Source organism: Rattus norvegicus, chromosome 2, assembly GCF_036323735.1.
Source record: "Rattus norvegicus strain BN/NHsdMcwi chromosome 2, GRCr8, whole genome shotgun sequence".
Lineage (NCBI taxonomy): Eukaryota > Metazoa > Chordata > Mammalia > Rodentia > Muridae > Rattus > Rattus norvegicus.
The window spans coordinates 150,502,685-150,515,633 of NC_086020.1; the positions used below are offsets into that span (position 1 = coordinate 150,502,685).

The window sequence follows — 12,949 nt, forward strand, 5'->3', positions numbered from 1 at the left end:
GAGAAAACTGACTTTGCAGGTTTCCTCTGTCCTACACACTCTTCTTCCTTACATCACACACACTGAGTAACTGCTTCAAATTAAGGAATAGTTCTTTCAATAAGAAGGCAGTATATAAATTAATATGGGATAATGAACAAAATATGTAGAAAGTGTGATACACAAAAATGGGGCTGGGCATATAGCCCAGTGGCAGAGTGCTTGCCTATCGTGTGTGAGATCTTGGGTGCAGTCTTCAGCAACGCTAAAAAAAGAAAGAAAGAAAGAAAGAAAGAAAGAAAGAAAGAAAGAAAGAAAGAAAGAAAGAAAGGAAATATGTGTCTGTTATGTTACCATTTGATTTTTTTTTCTTGAAACAGAATCTCCCAGTATAGCCCAGAGTGGCATTAAAGTCACAGTCCTCTGGCTTCACCTCTCAAGTGCCAGGAGGAATACAAGCACGGCAGCGTGTCCAGTTCATCTGCACACAAAGGGATATAAAAGGGATATAAAATATATAATGCTGGGCTCGGGAGATGGTACAGAGGGTAAAACCATTTGTTGTTCTTGCAGAGGACCCAATTTCAATCCCCAGCAACCACACGCTGGTTTAAAACGACAAAGGAAATCAATGCACTCTATTGACCTCCGAGGGCACCAGGCACAGGCACAGATATTGTGTATATAAGTACACAAAAGTAAAACATTAGTGCACATCAAATAAAATAACCAAATCTAAAGGTAAGTGAATTAATTATATCTTTGGAAAAAATACAAAATAAACAAATGATGTTATTGCTCTGTGAAGGAACCAGCTAAAGGGTTAAGAGACAGAGTTACAAGGCAGAAATTTTTACTAAAACATCCTATTATTTTTCTTTTAGAGCTGAGTATTGTGGTAAGGCCTGAAAGCCCAGCACTCAGGAAGCCAAGGTAGGAGGCTCATGAGATCAAGGGCCTTCCTGAGCTACACTGGGAAGACACTGTCAAAAATATATTTATATATATAACCTGTTTCCATGAGAATGTGCAATCTACTCAAAATTAAAACACTGTTCTTTCCCAGAGAATGAAAATTAGCATAGCAACAAGAATTCTGTGAGGAAAAGGATACTGAAACAAATCTGACATGAGAATGTCCAAGACTGCTCAGAACGGTTTCTGCCTTTGATTCAAACTTGGACACTGAATAATAGATGTCACGTTTCTCTCTTCTGACAAATTCAAGAGAGGCAAGCCCACAGTTCATGCTTACTTTCTTCTAACACTGTGTCTTAATGATTCACTCGGTAAACAGCAAATGCTTCCAGATTACAAGCTATCTAAATCAAGAAAAGCTGTGGTTCAAAATAAAGCACTTGTATACAATTATTTTTTCTTGTTTTGCTTTTGAAAAGATTTTTCTGTGACACTCATTCAGGCACTGCTCAGGAAAATAGAGGGATGTGGGAAAAGACATGGTGGGTAAGATAAAGAAATTGAAGAGGAGGAGGAGGAGGAGGAGGAGGAGGACAAGGAGGAGAAGGAGGATGAGGAGGAAGAGGAGGAGGAAGAAGAAGAAGAAGAGAACACTTTTTTTTAATTTAGAGAATACTTTATTAGTTTTTGTAATCAAACCCACGTATATAAGACCTTACATATTTAATACAGTGTGTTACCCCTGTACAAATGGAAAAAACTTAAGTTCAACATTTCTAGACCAATATGGCTGTTAATTTCTGTACAGTGCCAACTCAACACAGTAAACGGGGATACTTTTTTCCAAAGTTGACAGCACAGCTAAAGTTAAGAGAACACTTTTTAACCTTTCTGTACAAACATTGGTTGCCTGCAGTCCACTGAGTTTGACTTCAGCCAATAGGCAGGCTTTGTGAGAAAAGAATATATACATATATAAACTTGGCAGTATCAAAAGCTTAAAGTACACTAATTTTAAAAAATTAGTAAATATGGCCAGTATGGTAATGTGTACCTGCAATCTATATCCTCCCAAGACTGGGGCAGAAGGATTGCCACAAATTGAGATCTGCCTGTGCTACCACATAGTGAGGCATCCAGGTCTACATAAAAGTCGTCGTCTCAAAAACAAACAAAATTACTGAATATTATTTTTGATGAGATTTTCAAAAAGAATAAGAATTTTTCACTTTTTTTTAAAAGAAATTGCTTCCCCAGCCTCTTAAATCTACTAAAGACTAGGAAGAAACCAAGGGTTTTTTTTTTTAAGTCAAAAGCTTTAAAAATTCAAAAGTCACAAAAAGGTTTACTATGAGTAGCTTTCTCCTACCCTCTGTCACTCAGTAAGCTATTCTACAGTCTATCTATGTATATTTTATATGCATATAAGAAAAGACATTTTCCCTCTACCCACACTTTTCACCATCGAATATTATATAAAACCATCAACTTTAAATTGAAATAAAAATCAGATTATTTTAATAATACTAACGCCTTATATGAACATATTACCATTGTCTACAAACATATCTCATATTTTCTTTTCAGTACCTCCCATCCCACTGACAGTTAAGGCAGAACTGTTGGCAAATCAACGCAGACAGTCCAGAGAACTGAATTGTACACGATAACCAGTAAATGAACTCACTCGCTTCTGTTCCTGGATTCTGGTCCCTGACAACCCTTCCACGTTTCACCAAGGGTGATTTTTTGCAGAGGTTTTTATTAGCGCTCCGCGGAGATCTGTTCTTCTATCCTGGGGCCCCTTTATTACATCCAAGAGGCGGGAAGAAGGAAGTGGGAAGCTGAATTTGAATGTTTGATTCTTGTAGACTAGCAACCGGAAATAAAGACTGGTGAAAAGAAATCACGCGGTCTGTCATTAGTTAATCAGTAACTCACTTACACCAGCCCTAGCTAGACCTTCCAGACTTCCAGGGTAATTTGACAGGTGACTAGCTGGACAGGTTAGTTAAGTTCCTTGGGGAAGACACGGCCACAGAGAAAAGAATCAAAGAAAATAATTCAAGGTAGGCATGGAAATGTGCAATCCCAGTTTTCAGGAGGTAGGAGGATCAGGAGTCCAAAGCGATCTACAACTAAACCTTGAGTTCAAGATCAGTCTGGAGTACTTGATGCCGGAGGAGATGAAGGGCTGGGAACTAACTAGAACCAGACAATACGGAGGAAAACAGAGGGAAGGACTGTATGCTGCGCTATCAAAGACACTAGACTCCTACCTCTACTACGGACTTAGGTTCGAGGCCCAGTCCAGCTACAACCCAGCCCCAGTGGGCTGTGAGGGCTTGAGCATTCTTGAGCCTCAGTTTTTCAAGGATAAAGACACTTTAAAGTGTACTGACTGCAATCAGGTTCATGCAATCGGATCACACTTATCCAGCACTCCAGCAGACGCTTTAGGACTGCCAGAACTCTAGCTTAACCACATTAAAAATTAAAAAAACGATCCCAAACTTGAAAAGCATTTTAATAAAACCTCATCACTCCATCCCTGCAACAAGTTTCAAAATACATTTCAAGAAAAAGAGGTAGGTGAAGGTAATCTAACGTAAAACCAAGATTTCTGTTTTGTCAGAAAAGAGACCTTAGGCTGGTGAATGGTCCTCTCAGATCTAACACAAGAAGGCAACAGACCGGAAGTGATAGTGGGCTGCTTTGGTGTGTACCGAGCTCTGGAGAAAAGAAGCTAACCATTGCTCACTTCTGAACAAATAGCCAACACGGTTTATAAACAAAGTCTTAAATTTTTTTGGAACCAGACCCAAATGTATAACCTCCTAACCTCCAGAATGAAGCTTCTCGACTCACTGCAGAGCAGGAACACTTCTACATGTCAATACTTTGCATGAAGTGTGGGACTTAAAAATAAAATCAACTCTGTTTTGCATAAATGTGTTCTTGCAGTCCTGAACACTGAGGTAGACAAACCTAGGCTCAAATTCCAAATCTCTTCTCAACCTATGTGCAACATAGGCAAGAAAGTAACCTCTCTAAGTCTCATCAGCATTGTGGGATAACTGTAACCTCCTTGGATCAAAATGGGTTGTAAAGAGACATAAAATATAAGCCTAGTTCATTTCTTCCAGAACTCTTACCAGACAAGAATCTACTAGATTACAGACTAGCAATCTCCAATTGCTAAGGGACTCTTTTCATCTACATAAATAAAACATGTCTTTTCATTATGTGTGTGTGTGTGTCTGTGTGTGTGTGTGTGTGTGTGTGTGTATGTTTGGAACCAAAGATATTATCAGAACATATGCATGGTCAGTTCTACTCACTGTCAGATTAAAAAACCTATTCAATGGCTACTGTTTCACCATTTTGCTTCTGCAATTAAACTGACTTCAAATAACTCTATTAACAGCAGGTCCACAAGTAAGGGTTTGATGTATGCTTCTCTAGATTTCCGAAACGGCGAGATCAGAAATCAATAGCTCTGTGCTTTCATCCCCGGTCTGCCATTTGTTAGCTTTAGGAATTTAAAATCACTTAGTAGCTTTAATCCTTGGCTTCCTCATGTGTGCAACACATATGGTAGAGTCATCTTTCTCTGCTCTGTACGGCCTGCAAGACCCAAGCACTTGCTGTATCCAAAATGCAGAGCTGGAAAGGACGTTTTTAACTTTAGCATAAACATTTTTTTATGTTGCCCCTCTTTATCCATCCTGTCCTCTACTTTGAAGCACAGAAGACAGAAACTTTGATGATAATAGCAAAAAGCTGTGTAAACTTCTTCATGGGCTTCCTAAAGTGCCCTTCCAATTTGGCACACCCTATCACAGCAATACTGGATTTCTCCCTAAACAAAACTGGTCACGGGTGTCAAAGACAAGCAAGTAAGCGCCTGCTGAACTGTGTCTAAATGATTTTCCTTGTGACCACAGTTAGCCTGGAATAAGCCCCTGCCAGGGAGAAGAGAGAACACACTTTGCAGGCAGGGAAGGCATTGTTCAAAGTAATGAGTTCTGCACCACTTGGTCCACAATTCACAGCTGAGTCTGGTTTTACTAGACAAAGGGCCATAACCAAATGGGCATGCTCCTCAGCGCGTCTCTGACCTTATAATCTGTACTGAACCCGTGAAGTGGTGGAGAAAAAAGGGGCCAGAATCCTCTCTACCCTCTGTCCTAGAAATGGCAAGAAGAAATATTTGTCAACCATGGTCAAGATTTTGATAGAGTTCTTATAGTGGACATAGGGACTTCATTAGTCTGGACTCAATAAATGTTACCTATTTTAAAAGTTAAAACGTTCCAGTGTATTCCCTTCATCCATTCTTAATTTTGCATCCATGTTTTTTTTTTTCTCCTCAGAGAAGTAACAGTCACAATCTTTCAAGCATGAAGCCCAACTCTTCTTGGAAGGAAGCTAGCAGCAGGTTCACTGTGTCAGGACACAGGGAGCCAGAACAAAGGAGTGCTGAAGTACTCAAGTAGCTTCCCCTGGGAAACATGAGCTGAAGGCTTCTGGGTTTCTCACTAAGCACTACACTTGCCAAGATTACAAGTTTGAGGGCTGTGTCAATGTTAGGTACACATGTGCACATAATAGACTTAACTAAATTGCCAGAAGTAAAAAAAAAGAAAAAAGAAAAAAGAAAAGAAAAGAAACAAACAAAAAAACCTACAACCACTTTTTAATAACAAGTAAGTTAACCATTTATTTGACTCTAGACATCTAATCAGGGTCAGGTTGACTATTCTCTTAAGAATACCAAAGCCTTCAGTTTAGGTGCAGTCAATGGTAGCATGCCTGTATATCATAAGTGAGAAGCTGAGTCTGGTCCCCAGCACTAGGGGACAAAAGAAAAGACACCAAAGGTGGTACTGCCACCCCAAAAACCAGAAGCTGCATTAGAATTATTCTACAACCCAGGACTCTTAATTCATTGAGGCCAAGAAACTGAATTTATTCATCTTGCTTTACATATAAATTCTCAATATGTGTTGACTAAATTAATAAATTAAATATAAAACACCTTAAGAATTTTCACAAAGCCTGATATAAACTGCTTTCCTAGTATGCAAAAGTGGGGCTTTGGGTTCAATCCCTAGCAACACACACACACACATACACACACACACACACACACACACACACGTATGTATGTACATAGTACTTTATGTTAAGGAATCCTAACACAAAACACCTTTATCATACAGAGTTTTTATAACTCTATCTCTTATAATTATGTAAAAGACTAATTTTCAAAATAAATTTACTTGAAGTCAATGAAGTGGAAACTATGTCACACAGAAGCAAGGATAATACATTTTATTACAAGCCACTATAAATCTGTCTCTGCCTCCCAACCTTCCCTCCCTTTGTTTCCTTCCCAGCCTTCCTCCAGGCACTCCCAATCTCATTATCCCAGGATCTGCTAAAACTGCAGTTTATCTTCCGGAAGCAGCAGAAACACACATCACGGAGAATTAGGGAATCTGGGACAGTTACAGGCCACTGAATAGGGTCACGAAGGACTTGAACATGAAAATTTCAAGAGAAAAGAGGCTTTGGTTTGTTGTTTTTAATATTAGAGCTACACAGATTGCAGGATGTTGACACTGACCAGAAAAAGGATGGGGGAGAAAACTTTACATGGATGTTATTTACAGACTATGTGAAAAGTAGCGTGTTGCTGTCATTGACTGCAGCTTGTTGTTAGCACTAGAGGAAATCATCTTAAAGTTTCTGGTACAACTAAGCACTTGATATTCTGGAATGCATAGTGTTCAAAACCAGGATGTAGAATCCTTTAAGTTACTTCACTTGTTATTATAAGCCCTACTTGGTCCCGAGAAACACAACTCCATTTAAAACTTATTAACAGTTATCTGAATTCTAATCAGTTTATTTATATAGCAAGTAGCTCTCAGTCGTACTGCGAAATAGGGATGCAGTCTGAGAAAACATAGTAACAAGAAGTTATAGCACCCACTAGGAAACTCTGAAGATTTGTACTTTTGCCAAATGCTCCCCTGGGAGTAAACGATGAAACTTAAAAAACGGGAAGAGTTTTTTCAAGACACAATTTTAAGCCGTCAACAGACAGCTTAAGAAGACTAGTCTGCAATAACGCGTCTTAAAACATTCGTTTTCTAAACAAGATCATAACGCCACCAGTAAGCAACCATCATCTTAAAAAGCAACATCTGCTGACAGAGAAAGCCCTTGTTTCCCTTCACCGATATTTTACACACTAGCTCACTTGGAGAGCATCAGGTTTTGTGAAGTATAAACCGGCTGTATGCAGAGAACGCAGGCGCTACCGGGTTGTCTGCACACTGTGGAAACCCAAGCTGAATAAATTAAAAAAAAAAAGCACAAGGAAATAAAGTCTTATTCGTCTCTTCTTTTTCACAGGATAAAAGGAGGAAACCTGAATGCTCCAATGAGCAGTTTCTCAGCATTATTTTTCTTCCATGATCAAAATGATGACGCAGGAGAGAGAAAAGTTATATATTTTCTACTTCATGCAATTGGCTATCACTTCAGTGCTAAGCTCTTGAAAAGAAAAATAAGATCGTAAATTGATTCCAAGCTACAAACAAATAAAAAGTCTAGAGAAAGACTTGGGCTCCACAGTGAAGCAATGCAAAAGAGCTTTGCTTTTCAAGTGGCGTCTCCGACCCGGTACTGTTGCCATGGTATCCCGCGCAGGCGCAGAGAACGCCTTCACAGCCTGGGCGTCGCTCTGGTAACCCTTGATTTGTCCCAGGAAAGGGCAGTTGGAGTAAATCCTTCTCGCGCCTAATGCCCTGAGTTTTTTGGAATCGTGAGACTCGCACGGGCAACTGAGGACTCGCTTCTAGGGAGGCAGAATTGCTCTCCTGGCGGCCAGAGGATCCGGGAGCTCTTGTGGGACCATCCCGCCGCGATGCCGGACCCTCCTGGCGGCTGGACCTCTGCCACCAACCAGGGCAAGGAAGGCGAGAGGTTAGGTCTTGCTCAGGCACAAAAGCTCACGCGCTCCAATCAAGAGCCCACAAGCTACTGCGGTCTACTTCCTCGCCCGGGGCAAGCTGGCACACAGCACAGCCCCCTGTGCTCCGGGCTGGGACTGCCCGGAAAGAATTCAGCCACCTGCTCGCGCCACGCCGGAGCAGCAGTCCGGTCTCCTCTTCATGCTCCCGTCCCTCTTTCTGTCCCCCACCCCCACCCCTCGAAAGCACTGACCTGCTCAGTACTGATTATCCCGCGGATGAAGGATCCTCGGAGTTTTTGTCACCGGCGCAACCTCCCAAATGCTTGGATGATCTGCGAGTGTCCCGGTGTGATTCCAACCCCAATTCCTCCAAGACAGGCCCCCTAGATGGGCACCACTACACACCAGCCAGCAGAACCCAACGAGGAGCTCGGAGTAAAGACCTGCGCTGCCGCCACAACCTGCTTTCTCATTCAAATCCTCACGCTCACATTGGAGCCCCCTCCCTCTTAACCCTCAGCTCAGGGCAAATCCGGAACTGGAGCGCGCGCGAATGGACTGGAGCGCTTGTAGCCTAGATGAACCGGAGCCAAGTATTGGACATGGACCCCTTGTCCTATATCCTGCTGAAGATGCTCCTGCTAGGCACAGGCCAGAAACCTGAGAATAAAGCTCTTCTGTCCTTTCTCGTAGCAAATCTCCAAGAATCCCAAGACCGAAGACACCCTTAGTCGATTATCAGTTTAGGTGCCTGGCTGGTTAAAGAAGTTGCCAGAACAAAGTTGGAGGGTTCAGGGGAAGCGAACTGTGTAATGTTCTTACAAGAGTTTGAACAGCTTCGAAAGTAAAACCTTTCTTTCCTTCCCTCTCCCCCTTTCCCCTTTCCAATAAATATAGCATCTGTTATTTTCAACTATCCATTTTAAGTAAACTACAAATCAAATTGAGGAACAGGGAATGCAGGTTATAGGATGCTTTGTTATCCCTCTGTCTCTTCCAAATACCACTCGTTGGCATTAATCAACAAGCCAGTTAATTGTCAGTTTACCCGCTAGCGGGCTGGAGAAGCTAATGTGCGGTTAAAGATCGCACCGGCGGCAGAGGGACGTTTGCACTCACAAGTATTCCAAAGTTGACTAAAGATGAGATCTGAGCTCACTGACGGCGGAAAAGGAGTAGCGTGCTGCGGAGAGATCCGGTTTCGAGATTCCAGGACTTGCTTTTATCAGCCTTCATTCAACCTGTCCTATTGTTAGTTCAAAGCCTGACTGGCAGGAGGAACTGAGGACAAGACGCTCCGCGCACCTTTCAAAGTAAAACTTTCCTGCGGTAAGAAAGTCAGGAGCTCTGGCATGGCAGCATGAAGTTGGCAGGGGTTGTCTGGGCCTGGTGACAACATAAACAAAAGTCTTTTTTTTTCCCCTGAGTGAATTTGTTCAGGAAGTAATAAAGGAGAGCCTGAGATTGGAGGGATCACGAGTCCTCTTGACTGACGGTTGGGGGTGGGAGGAGGGATGCTCGGTGACCTCTCAGCGCAGATATAGTATTTCACCTTTTCATCCGTCTTAGCCGATACCATAGAAACAACCCATTTGTATTATTCAGCTCAACAGAGCCAATTACAATGTGACAGCAAAGCATCATGGGCAAAAAGAAACTTTATCCTGAAAGCTATCCTGGACTCTCAGAAAAAAAGAAAACAAGCCACCAGAATAGCTACAAACTGCAAGGAAGAATTCAGTTTAGAAAAGGAAATGCAAGGTCTTTTAACTTTGGAAGGGAAAATATTTAATTGCCTAATTTTTCTTTCTCTCTTTACCGACCCCCCCCCCTTTTTTCCCCTTTAACCAGATTACAAACATCTAATTTGCAAGAAATTAAGTAGAGTTGAGGATATAAATGTGAAGTATGCTTTGAGGACCTGAAATCGCCAGCACCAAATAAATAAATAAATAAATAAATAGTAAATAAAGGGGGAAAGAATAAAGTTAGACAAGCATTGTCTGCCTCGAAAATGCTTTTCTCTGTGTAGAAAAGGCCTGTTTAGAGTTTCACTTTAGTGGTAATCACCATGGTGAATAGAAAAAAAAAGAGGCAAGATAATTAAGCTCCCCATCAGTCATGGTTATCCATCCTCTAGCCTCCTGTGTTTGTCTTTCTGGGACTGAAAGATCACAGATGCACGGGTTAAAATAAACTCAGACACGAGCTTCTTGACAACAGGCTGTGTATGCTATGCATTCTTGGTTTTGATGCTGTCTATTTCTGTAACACTGACGTTTAAAAATTTGAAACCATGCAACATTCCAAATACATAAAAACAAGAACGAGAACATGTAATACCTCCCTTCCTTCTTTTAGAAATATTTTATTGTCTCATTTGTATCGGTGTTTTGCCTGCTGCTGGATAACAGTTCTTTTCCAGGGGAATTGAACTATTCCATCCTTAGGAAACTCCTAGAGCAAGAAGGTAAACAACTCAGGAAGTCCCTGAAACTAACCAGATTCATTAGCTCTCTACTTATCTGAGTAAGTAATAAAAGTTGAGAGTCCCTCTCAGAGGAAATGAAGCTCAGACGAAAGAAAGACTCTCAGAGGAGAAAGGCTACAGAGACTCTGAGACCACAACAGCTATCTGGAAGAAACAGAAACTAGAGCTGCCTGCACTATGTTTAGACCAACTGAGGCACCCGGAAAGGACACTCTCCAGCCTGTTGAGCTGCCTGCAGGCTGTGCAGTGTGTTCCAGGTTCCCAGCTTTGTGAGCTGTCTCCAGTGCTGGGGTGGGTTTTGGTGATGCAGCTGTACGTGACTCATTTCTGCTTCTGCAAATAGTTCATCATCCTTATTCCTATAAGTAACCCAAATAAAACTTACCAATTTGGACTTTGGCGTTATCTGTACTTGTAGTTGTCACGGGCTTCCCATTTGGGATGAATAGATGTATGTATTGTATCTCTCCAAGAAAAGTATTGTCACACAACACCTGAATGTATGTCTTTTGGACCAAGTGCATCTCTGACGCTCTCTGAGGCTGGAAGAGTGTGTTGGATCCCCTGGTACTGGAATTACAAATGTTTATGGGTGCCGGGGATCAAATGGAAGTCCCCTAGAAAAGCAACCAGTGCTCCAGCCCCTCTTTCTGACTTCTAAAATAAACACTTAAGCTAGAACCCCATCTTCTGGTCCAACTCACTACCACCCTCTCTCTAAGTATTAATGAGTTAATGAGTTCATACACAAGCATGTATGTTTTGAAATTCATGCATTCGTGTGTATGTGTGAGTGTGTGTGTATGTGTGTGTGTGCTTTCATTTTGTTTTTTTTTTTAGACAGGGTTTCCTACAGCCCAGGCTAGCCTCAAACTCATTTTGTAGTAGAGGCTGTTCTTGAAGTTCTGATCCCCCCACCCCTCGTAATTTCCCCCAAAGGCTGGGATCATGGGTGTCTTTTAATGCAACTTTTCCAAAGTATTTTTTAAAAGCACTATGAACCAAAGAAAATGAAGTTCCATGCCTGTGATCCTAGCACTTAGGAAGCATAAGACCTGTCCTGAACTCAAGGCTAGCCTGATATACATAGTGTAATCCAAGACAGAGGGGTTACAGAGTGGCATTGAGACAGAGATAGAGACAGACAGAGATACAGAGACAGACAAAGTGATAGATATCATTGGTTAAAACAAGAAAATGTCATTACTTTGGTAACTTTGTGAAAGAAGGGGTGAGTTATGTTTCCTGGCTGTGACAAAGGGAGAGAATAATGACAAACTGATTAAACAGTGAGGAGTGAACAGCCTCTTTGACTGCATAGCTTCTTCCATGGTACCAGAGTCAACAGAAAAACAAAACAAATAGTACTTCCAATACCCGCTCCTCCCTGCTAAAAAGGAACTATAGAGAAAGAGCTCTACATTAGAACTCCTTTTACACCATGCCCTTTGTGGTGAAGTACCTTCCTAGCTAATCATCTCATGTGATGCAAGCAAGAATCTTTTACAGTAAGTCTTTCGCACTTTCCCAAGATGAAGGAATTTCTGCAGAGAATCTGGAGGTGAATCCCCCTGCTTCCCCAAACTAAAGGACCTCACCCCTACAACAGTCACAGAAAGCCATGTCCAGGGTCCTTAAATTCTTCAAAGTGGTAAAGGGACAATGAAAATGTTCATTTTTTTCTTCAGTCTCTTAGACTGGCAGAAGGCATCTTTCTTCCCTCTTCTCCTTCTAAGCTTTGGATTCTAAGGGATGCCTCTCATTAATTATGCTGGCACATTTCTGCCAGGCCTCCCTTTTAAATAACTGCCAGATTCCTACATATCACTGCTGGCTGATATGTACACTGACAATCAGGATCACACAAAATCCTATAAGCAGTGTCTGACACACTGAAGGTGATTAATGTGCCTTGTACTAAGCCCGTTTGCCTGTGTATTGCAAAGGATTTTAAAAGAAAACTATGCTATTAATAAGTGTGTGTCAGAAGGAGATTTTCCCAGCTGAGCAAAAAAAAGAAAAAAAAACCAGTATTTTTGATGCAGGGAACAGGGAGGTAGAAAAGAGCTCTATTTAAAGTACTCCATTTAACCAGCAATAATACAGAGTTATATCTGGGAGCAGGAGATAAACAACACCTCTATTTTAATTAGTGCACCAGGAAGTCAGAGAATCTGACTTAGGGGGCTTAACACAGAGGGGTCAGTTTCTTTTCAACACCTATTTCTCAAGAGCCTGCCAGGCCAAGACCAGCCCTAGGTCATCAGTCTTAGCTAAAGTATATATAGATAGTACATCGGAAGAGATGAGTAGTACTTGTCCTTATGGCCTGACTTCCTGTATTGTCCAAAAATTTTAAGAACAAATAATAAAATCTTGCATCAAATTACTAAGCATGAGAGATGTTTCCCCATATGTGGTCAACTATCATGTGAAACTCAAGATGGGGAGACACATGAGCAAGAAAGCTCACATGTGAGAGTTGGGTCTTGTGGTTTTCACTATTTATGGAAGGAGTTTTGACACATTTACAAAAGTAAAGTAGTATATTGAAGACTGTGTATTAGTTACTC

General features: G+C 41.4%; 1 protein-coding gene across 11 annotated transcripts in view; it reads right to left on the minus strand.

Annotated features, from left to right (window-relative positions):
- Plch1 (phospholipase C, eta 1) overlaps positions 1-11,436 on the minus strand; it is a 215,574-nt gene extending 204,138 nt beyond the window's left edge. For 9 of the 11 annotated variants that reach the window (XM_063281797.1, XM_063281796.1, XM_063281792.1 and 6 more), the window contains exon 1: positions 8,137-8,272. The gene's annotated coding sequence lies outside the window, so the exon portion shown is untranslated. Of the gene's footprint in view, positions 1-2,584; positions 7,780-8,136; positions 8,273-9,004 lie in introns of those variants that run through there. The other 2 variants (XM_063281791.1, XM_063281790.1) reach the window with 2 other exon arrangements.
- Between the last annotated feature and the right edge of the window lie 1,513 nt (positions 11,437-12,949).